At 31.2% G+C, this 10,460-nt stretch overlaps 1 pseudogene; it reads right to left on the bottom strand.

The window, feature by feature from the left end:
- Nucleotides 1-862: 862 nt before the first annotated feature.
- On the bottom strand, nucleotides 863-3,265 carry LOC114730248 (desiccation-related protein PCC13-62-like; annotated as a pseudogene).
- Between the last annotated feature and the right edge of the window lie 7,195 nt (nucleotides 3,266-10,460).

Here is a 10,460-nt window from a genome sequence, read left to right as displayed (position 1 = left end):
GACAAATGTGTACATTAATTCTATTATACATATGTATGATCAGAGACTGTTCTATAGAGGCAGAAGTTATGCGATTGAACTCAGAAGCTTTCTTGGTTGAACGTTCTTACTAATCTTTTTAAGATGAGAAGAAGACCCAATTTTTTCTTTAATTTTCCTACTAAAAAAATCTGACATGGAGAAAGAGTGAGGTGGATATCACATAAGCATGCCACCTCAACATAATTAGTCAATTAACGGTTACTAAGTTGATATGACTACGTTTTTATTACTTTTAGAGTAATATTGCTCCAAAATTTTTTTTCTAAACACCTATAAATCCTTGGGAGAACTTCGAGAGCAAAAATCACATTTAACCCATTTTACATCATAAATAAACAAATCTTGTATTGCGTCATTCTTATTCAACCTTGGGTCCAACCTAACAATAATATGTTAAAATTAAGAAACTTTAGCCAAATAACTATATTTGAATTATTTCCCATTCATATGTTAATTATAAAGAGAAAAATAGAGGGAGGGCGAGAAGGAGACAGAACGTTAGAATTGTGAAGATAATGTACTAACAAAAAGAAAGAGAGATGAAGAGAAATATTGGAATTAAAACATCCAAACATATAAAAAGAAAATTATGTAAGAGACTAAAAATACTTCTTTTCTCTTCTTTTTCATATTATTATAATATGAAGCATGAGAAAGTCAACACAATGCTACCAAAAATCATAAAGAAACCAAACAAAAATGAGATTAGCTAAAGGAAGTCACATTATTCATATAGGATGAACAATGCGACTCATCTCAAACTTCCTACAAATTATGAGTCTAAAACTAAAACTAAAAACTACTTTTAATTTTTTAGGTACTAATTTGCGATCCGACCATCACCTCCTTTAGGGTGGAAACCACCAGGGGTATGTTCATCACCACTGCCATATACAATCCTCAAAATTTCTTGTGGTGTTCTTGAATACGCGACCGAGTCTTTGTCGGCAGCGAGGATGTTGCCTGTGACTTTACCCTCGGCGCCGCCGGCTTTCGGGACGACAAGACCCTCATCCTTGTTTGAACCCTTTTGCCCTAACTTATTTCTAGGTTTGGAAATGCGATTTGTGAACTCTGCAACATTCACTACTCCATATGGATACACTGGTAGAGCTCTACGTTCATAAATAAGGCTCGAATCGCTGCATCTTGGCCTGACTCTACTGCCAAAAGTCCTGCCACTAGCTATACATACAAACATCAACACATCATATCATATATTTGAAATATGTAATAAATAGAGGAAAAATAAATTCATCTGGTTCTTACGGTTTCACATAATTTTTAATCAGGTGTTGTAGTTTTTTTCCCCCCCTTCTTTATTGAATCCTTATGGTTTCCTCAATCATAGGCATCGATCACTATCCTAATAATCTGTTAATTAGAGTTGATGCGGATGTTAACTAAGTGACGTGAGTTGCCACAAAATACACAATAAAACATTTTTTTTGAAAATAAAATGATTGAATAAAATTTATATGTTATCAACATAAAAGTAAACAAAATATTATACTCATAATCGTTTTGTTGCATCTATAAACAATCTGTAGTCTGGTTGATTTTGATTTTATTTAAATCTATGTGGCAAAATTAATTTAGATATATGCTGAGTGAGAGGCACATCATCAGCTACCAATGTCATTTCTCATTTTCTCTTACAAATTAATAAATTATGAGTATAGGGATCAGTACTTATATACTATCTTTGGTCCTTAATATAAGAGTTAGTTTGACTTTTAATTTGATCCTAAAAATAAGACTCCAATCCACTTTATCTTTCGTATTTACTTATTTATTTCAAAGTAGTGCTTGTAATATTTGTACTTGTTAAAGGTTCCATGACATGTAGTTTGAGCTAATACACACGATTAGTAAGGATATTCAAGAAAAGACAACACTTATTTATTACAAATAACTAGCTTGACTAATTTTTTAGTCTTCCTAAATTAATCAGCTATGTCTTATATTAAAGATCGGAGGTAGTAATTATTTAGAAAAATATAAGGACAAAAAAAAACTACAAGGATTTGATTAAAAAAAATGAGGTGAAATTATAATAACTTACATATTACTAATTTTTTTCCATAAACATCAGTGTAATAATTAGGGGAAAATTAAATTACCCCTTTGGAAGTTGCATTTTGAAGCTTAGGATTGGCTCCAACATATCCAGTGAGACCAACATAAGGAATGACGTAAGATGCAAGCAAGTAGTTAATTGAATTGGCGTAGGGATCAAAAGGTGGCACTAAAGTTTTTCCAAAGGCATTGTTTATTATTGTGGCAAATGCTTCACTGCTTAAATTAAGTAATGGCCTTGGAAAGCCTTTTACTCTGTTCATTATGGCTCTGCAATATTACAATAATCCAACTTCACGATGTTGTTATTTGTCAAATAAAAGACATTTGTGAATTTAAGTAAAGTGTATTTCTAGTCTTTTAATTTCATACATTTTCATTTTAGTCATTAATTTTGTAAAATGAAATTGACAAAACATTATTAAATGCTTATATATTAAATTTTAATTTTTAAATTAATAATGATTAGCGTAGAAAATCGTTATTTGCGACTACTGTATCAGGGCCAGATACGTGAAAATTTACTTTATGAAATTATGGGACAAAGCTGAAACTTTGAATGAAGTTAGATGATTAAAAAAAAACAAAACTTTTTCCCTATGTTTATTTTCAAATATTCTTAGTCAAGCCAAAAACATAAACTTTTTATTTTGGAGATCTGTATGTCAAAATTTAAAATAAATTGATATTATAGCTTTTCACACACATGAATGACCTTAATTTTCTCTTCAAGAATGTTCAATGAAAGAAGATATCTTATATAAAGAAGGAGAGAAAGACATCAAAGAAAGAACCTCAAATGTCCCACTTCTTGGAAACCAAATTGCAGGATGACATCCCTTGTGAATTGATCAAACTTAGCCATTTCGGCACCAATTGGCGATGGTCCTCCTTGAGCAAGCTTTGGATCTACAATGTCCAAACCATAGCCCAAAGATCCATAAAGAAAGAACTCAGCTTCCAAATACCCCAAATTCAAAGGGAACTCAGGATAATCATTGTCGTTAAAATTAGTAGTAGTGTTGCTTGCACTCACAAAAATTATTTCAGAAGAAGAATATGAATTTGGAAGAAATAAAGGGAGGAAGAAGGATGTTAGAAAAACAAAATTGAAGATGGTAATCAAATGTTTCTGAAAAACCATATCTGATTTTGTATGCGAAATAGTAAACTAGAAATTTCAAGAATCAACAATAACCTCACTATCTTCACAGCTTACATCTTGTGGCATTATAGCCTCAACAACTTATTTGTCCAACCCAATTAGATCTTGCAAATCATAGGCTCGCTACAAGCAATAATCTATGCTTTTACAAGACTTTTAATATAAAAATTCAATATAAAAATGAGAATGAATATTTTGAAATTACCTCAAGCAAACAACACCCCATATGTCAGTTCTCTACCTCCTGTTGATACTTGGATTTTGTTTAATTATAAGTAACTTATTCGCATTTTATGAAATTGCCATAGTTCATGGGAGCCTTAGAAAAGCCTTATTGTCATGTTACATTATAGTATTAGTTATAGCTGAATGTATAGGTCCAGTTTTGTGAACATACATATCACATTTATCCTATAATTGATTTTTTGTAACTTCTAATATGATTTATGAATTAAATTTTTAGTCTACAAGCATGGAAACAATGTGAACAAGCATCTAGCATACAATAAGTGGACTCAAACTGATAGAGAATCTCCAATCTTACTCACATGATTACTTTAGGAAAAAAATATCATTGTTAGAAATCAATCCCTATCCAAGCCTAGTGTCTTGTTATATTATCATTAACTCACTCGATACAGTTTCACAGCTTGATAATTCCAAGTATGACGCAGGAAAGTCTTCATACTATCCAACCCTAGTGTTCAATATATATTAACGCATCAAGAGAAATGGCTAGCAATAAGTACAGTTATGTTCTTTGCTATTTTTTTTAAGTGTTAATTCCAAACTAAAACCCTCTTTTGTAATGACGCCACCACTGTATGGTACAGTGATTAAACAGGGGCAATCAATAAACTTAATTTTAAACTAATCCTTCTATAGTCTATGCATAGCATATGCACCAAAACTAGCATTTTTTTCATTTTTTTCTATTATGCAGCATATAGGGCATTATTTAGAGGACCACCTTTCGAAGCAAAATCAAGATCACACATTAAAATTAGCTGGCCTCTAATAGATTCCTCTACTAAGAACAATAACATTTTTTGTGTTTAATCAGGAACAAGAAGAATAAATGCAAGTCGGGGTCTTAGCAAGAATCATTGTTAATTAGAACAAGTGAAACTAGTTGCAGCGTAGTCCTAACTTTCAATACCAGCACACAAAAGCATAAGCTAAACAGAATAGACAAAGTGATTGAAAACTTGCCTAAACACAAGAGTTGGCTTGGAAAACCTAGAAAAGCTAGAGATAACAGTGAAGACCCATGGCGATAACCAATGACACCCTTAAAAAATAGGGGAAGAGCGAGATCAATGGCACAAAGCATGAACGGCCAAGAGTGGAGAAAATGGGACATTGAAATAGTGAGACCGACACGAAATAAGTGCAAGATTGAACGAGGGAAACACAAAATCCCAAAATAGAGAGATGAAAGTCTGACGGCGTCGATGAAGACTGAGGCTTTGAAGAAGAACGATGGATGAGAGGGAGAAGGTGAGAGTGAGATTCTGAAAGAGGCAAATGATCGACGATGAACTTGCCATTGAAAACAGAGGCTGTCGAGAATGATGTGGCAGGGGTGAGATGGGCGGACCTTTTCACACAATGAAGAGTAAAGACATAAGAGTGAATAGCTGGCAAAAAATCATTTTTTTATGTTTAATTCTTTTATTATTTACCGTGTCTGGTCCACCTGAGAACAGAAGCCATAGGTGTTTAGTTTTTTCGGCCTGTTTTTTCTGTTAACAGTTTTTTTAGCCCATTACATGTATGGTGTATGTTATAATTACAATAGACACAAAAAAAACACATTCTTATCTATGGCTACTGTTTACTTGTCAACAGACACCACAAGGTTACTTTCGCCATCTGTTATTAATAAAATAGTGACAAAAAGATGATAGGATCTTTATCGCTTCTGTTCATCTAGGCTCTGTTTGGTTGGAGGGTTTTTGAGGGAGGGGAAGGGAGGGGATAAGTGTGTTTGGTTAGAAAAAATAGAGGGGAGGGAAAAAATTTGTCTTTTAATGCTCCCCTCCCCTCCCTATGCTCCCCTCCAAATTTGGGGTTTTTTTGGAGGGAAGAGAAATATTATGTCTAACATTGACCAAACTACCCATACTAACTTTTCAATATTCCAAGTTTGTCCATCTTATTAAAAATCTTTTTTTCACTTTCTCTTTTTAGCCACTAATAATATTTGATAATTATAATATTATAATATATACATATCATATATATTAATATATACATATCATAACATGTGTGTATTATAATTTTATATCATAGCATGTGTGTATTATAATCTTAGATAACATGCACATATATTAATATATACATATCATAACGTGCGTGTTATAATTATATAATATCTACATATCATATATATTAATACATATATTTATAAATTAATGAGATAGAATATTAAAATTTTTATCATATTTTCTAATTTTTTTAGTTTTATCATTTTTTTATCACATGTGAGGTAATTGGTTTTTTTTTTTGAAGTTGATAAATTAAGAAATAATAATTTTGATATAAATTTGTAATTAAAAAAATCAGTCTAAATATAGAGATAAAGGCATATTTGTCAATTTATAATTAAATCATATCCCTCTCCTGTCTATAAAATTACCTCTCCTCCTCAAACCAATCAAGTAATACTCTCCTCCTCCCTTCCCCTCTCCTCCAACCAAACAAAACCATGACCTCCCTTCCCTTCCCTTCCCTTCCTTTAATTAACCTCCCCTCCCCTCCCTTCCGTTGAACCAAACAAAGCCCTAGTGACAGAAGCCAAATCTAGTAGTTAAATACCTATTTTGCACTATTGAACCTTTCCAACAAATGGTTCTTATAAAGACTCAATTGAAATATATGAACAGCTTTTCTACTTAAAGCGTCAGCAACAACATTTGCTTTACTAGGATGATACTTAAGTTGGAAGTTATAATCTTTCAAGAACTCCATCCAACTTCTCTGTCAGTTATTGAGCTCCTTTGATCTACAAGATACTTCAAACTCTTATGGTCACTAAAACATCAAATCATGAACCATATAAGTAGTGTTTCCATATCTTCAATGCAAAACCACTGTTGCTAGCTCTAAGTCATGAATTGGGTAATTCTCCTCATGTGGTCTCAACTGTCTAGAAACATGAGCAACAGCCTTTCCTTCTTGAATTAATACACATCCTAAACCTTTCAAAGAAGCATCAGTGTATAAAGTGTATGGCAAAGTCGGATCAAGAATAACCAATCCTGGTGTAGAAGTCAACTTCTTTTTCAATTCTTGAAAGGCAGCTTCACACTTCTCTGTCCAGATGAATGGTTGGTCTTTCTTCGTCAATCTAGTAAGTGGCATAACCAATTGAGAGAATCCTTATGCAAACCTTCTATAGTAACCAACCACTCCTAGGAAACTTCTCACTTCAGCTACTGACTTCAGTCGTTCCCACTTAAGTATTGTATCAACTTGTAGGGTCCACTGCAACCCTATCAGCTAAAACAACATGCCCTAGAAACTTTACCTCCTTAAGCCAAAACTCACACTTACTTAATCTAGCATAAACCTTGTGCTCTCTCAATACTTGCAACACTATTCTAAGGTGTTCATGGTGTTCCTCTTTGTTTTGTGAGCAGATGAGAATGTCATCTATAAACACCACCATGACCTTATCTAAATAGGGTCTGAAGATCCTATTCATATAATCCATGAATGCAATTGGAGCATTGGTTAAACCAAATGGCATTACAAGAAACTGATAGTGACCGTACTGAGTATGAAAAGCAGTCTTCGGGACATCTTCTACTTTAACTCTTAATTGATGGTATCCTGACCTTAAGTCAATCTTAGAGAATACTGCTGACCCCACAAGCTGATCTAACAGATCATCAATTCTTGGTAGTGAGTATTTGTTCTTGATAGTGACTTTGTTTAATTGTCGATAATCAATACATAACTGTAAGGTACCATTCTTTTTCTTCACAAATAGCACCGGTGATCCCCATGATGACACACTTGGTCTAATGAATCCTTTCTCGAGTACTTCTTCAAGTGCTTCTATAGTTCTGCCAATTCAGCAGGAGCCATTTGATAGGGAGCCTTAGAAATAGGCTTTGTCCCAGGAGCCAAATCAATAGAAAACTCTACTTCTCGCTTAAGGGGTAATCCTGACACTTACATATGAAATACCTATTTGGCTGAGGTGAATTATACATATTTTTTTAATGAACAAAATCAAAAGTAGATATCCACTTTCATCAATACTATTTGGCTTAAGAGGAAAATTGGGTCTCCTCATCAATCTGTCATCTGGGAAATCCATGAATTTAGCTTTCTCATGTTTATTAACAACCTCTATGTAATGAAGGTTGGAATATCATTTTAGTAGTACTTACTTTTATGAATTCCACTTCTTTTTTTTCCTGTTACATTTTAATACTTCCTCCGTTCATTTTTATAAAAACAATCTTTTGGTTTTTCTAAATATAAGAAACCAAATATTTTAATTTGAAATTTGAAATTGTCTTTTTATTTTTACCCTTATTAAATATATGTCATTTGTTATCTCTTGGCAATGAAGTTTTACTCATTATCTCTAGTTATTATACACTTGAAGATATATATTACATATTTATTGCTTTTAATAAAATTTAATTAACATTTTGAACCGCATGATTTTGATAGTTACTTCTTATGAAAAGGAATAAGAGGAGTAATATTTATTTTCCTTCTATTTTTGTATTATGCATGTAATCTCTCTAGTTATTTAATAGCATTTTGCTTTTTCATACAAAAGGATTATACAAGTTTCATGTTATGAATGGAATATGCGTTCTTTCTTATATTAACCGCTCCATTTTCCACAGAATAGGAAATACATAAATCAACATAACATCTTTATCAAACACAATTTTTATGTCCGATATGGGACAATTGAAAGTACACCAGAAAAGAATATTCTTTCTACAATTAGGTTTTAGTACTCTCATATTAAAGACAATCATGTTCAAGATCTTATCGAACCCTAAATATAAGAACCTCTCCTCTGAGGTTGAAACTAAGTTCACCAATCAGCTTTCTCTTAACATATGAGTTGATTTGCGGTAGTAACGGGGCTTTTGGATGCTCATGGATTAAGGTGTAGGGTTATAATTGTGACCCTGTGCATCATCACGTGTTGTTCTTCCATCAATTTTTCAAGAAGCAATTGCATCAGTGAGTTAAACCATATGTGTGTTTGCATATATAATACTAATGCAAAATAAAAAAAACACATAAGTGTACCTTTTGGTAGTTTAATTTTCACACAAGTTTTCATTATCTGTTAATTTTGTAAAGTACTTTTTTAAAATAAAAAAATCTTTATTCTTAGCACCGATGGTTTTGCAAACAAAAATATTGACATTGAAATTTTATAAAGTTTCTATTCTTATCTTTTCATTTTATAAAGTATTTTTTTATCTTTTAATACTGTTACTTCTGTGACAACACATTCTCAAAGGCTAATATATTAATTTTATTTTAAAAAATAATAATGATTAAAATAAAAAAAATATCATTCGAGACTAATGATGCCTGAGTTAGAAGACTGAAAAGATACTTTATAAAATTTAAAAATCAAACAAAAATATTATATAAAGTTAGAGGATTAGAAACATATTTTTATTAAATAAACACAAAAGGCAACTTTGAGAATCACTAAACACGAATAATATGAAATTATAGCTACTGAAAGTATAATTTTTCTTTAAGTTCCTAAACATTTTAAACATCATATATATGTAGGAAAACATTATGCTCGCATAAAACACAAAGCAATGTTTTCAAATCTAGTTTATTTGATCGAAAACATACAGAATCTCTCTCTCTCTCTCTCTCTCTCTCTATATCTCAATCTCGATTATTAATAAATATAAAATATAAATCACATTAATTTATATTTCTCAGCTAACTTACCTGTTATGTGAATCTTGAACATCCCAAAAGGTTCCCTTGCAGCCACTTTGATGGAGATCAGAAGCACCAAAAGCAAAGCAATTTGGAGCATTAACATTAGCTTCTTGAGTTTATTATCCATATTCAACAAACAATTTGCAAAAAGGAGTATTTAGGTATATATTTATAGGCCTCCACTATAGTCCAAAGGGTAATAACACTTCACCAAATTGGCACTATGATATTATATATCATATATTAGGATAAAGTAACAGAATTTCGTTCATGTAATATTGTTTTTAAATTTCAAATGTGATATCATGATTACTATCAATGTGCTAATAAACTGACTGGGGAAACTATAAAGAACAATCTTGCCGGCCAAAAACAAAACTATAAAGAACGATCCAAATTAAATAAATACTCCTTCGTATCAAAGAGAGAAGGCTATGTATTTAATTGTATATAACTTAAGTAAAGTTTCAGATATAAGTTAGAATTTTTAGGATGGAACGGTTATTTTATAAGTTACACTTTCTTTTAATTATCAAGTGCTAACCCATGAATATGTCCAACACTTTATACTTGTCCCAAAATTAACTTTAGTAGTTGTAGTAGCAGATGATGATGATAATAATAAGGTTTTAAAACAGTTTTCCTAGAACAAACGTACTGTGAATAATATAAGGGGGTGTTTGGATGAGGCAAAACCATGGTTTAGAGAATAGCTTCTAGAAAATAGATTCTGGAATTAGATTTTGAAAGAATAGATTTTCTGAAAAAGTGATTCTGATAAAGTGAATGTGTTTGGATAATTGTTGTCAAAAGTGCTTTTTGATATGTAGAAATTACTAAAAAGAACATAAGTTTAAATGATAATTGCATGTAAGATATATTTCATAATATATATTTATTTGAAGTAATAAATTTGTTAATAATATATATTTTGGCAACATAATAAATAAGACATAAATAATATAAATAATAAAAAATTAATGTGTATATATATTAATAAAATAATTAAATATGTTTTTAGGAAAATGATTTATTTTGCCCAAAAAAATATTATTATTTCTTAAAAATTTTAAAGATGAAATCCCATAATTTTTTTTTCACAAAATTAAATAACCACACACAAAAAATTTCATATTAATTGTTTTAATAATAGAGGTTGCAATGAAATATATTTGTCCAAATAGTTTTTTAACAACACATTAAATTATCTGAAAAG

The sequence above is a fragment of the Neltuma alba genome, unplaced genomic scaffold (assembly GCF_004799145.2).
Source record: "Neltuma alba isolate B1F8T4 unplaced genomic scaffold, ASM479914v2 tig00012722_pilon, whole genome shotgun sequence".
Taxonomy (NCBI): Eukaryota; Viridiplantae; Streptophyta; class Magnoliopsida; order Fabales; family Fabaceae; genus Neltuma; species Neltuma alba.
Note: the sequence above shows the minus strand (reverse complement) of the source record. Positions and strands in the feature narration are given on the sequence as shown.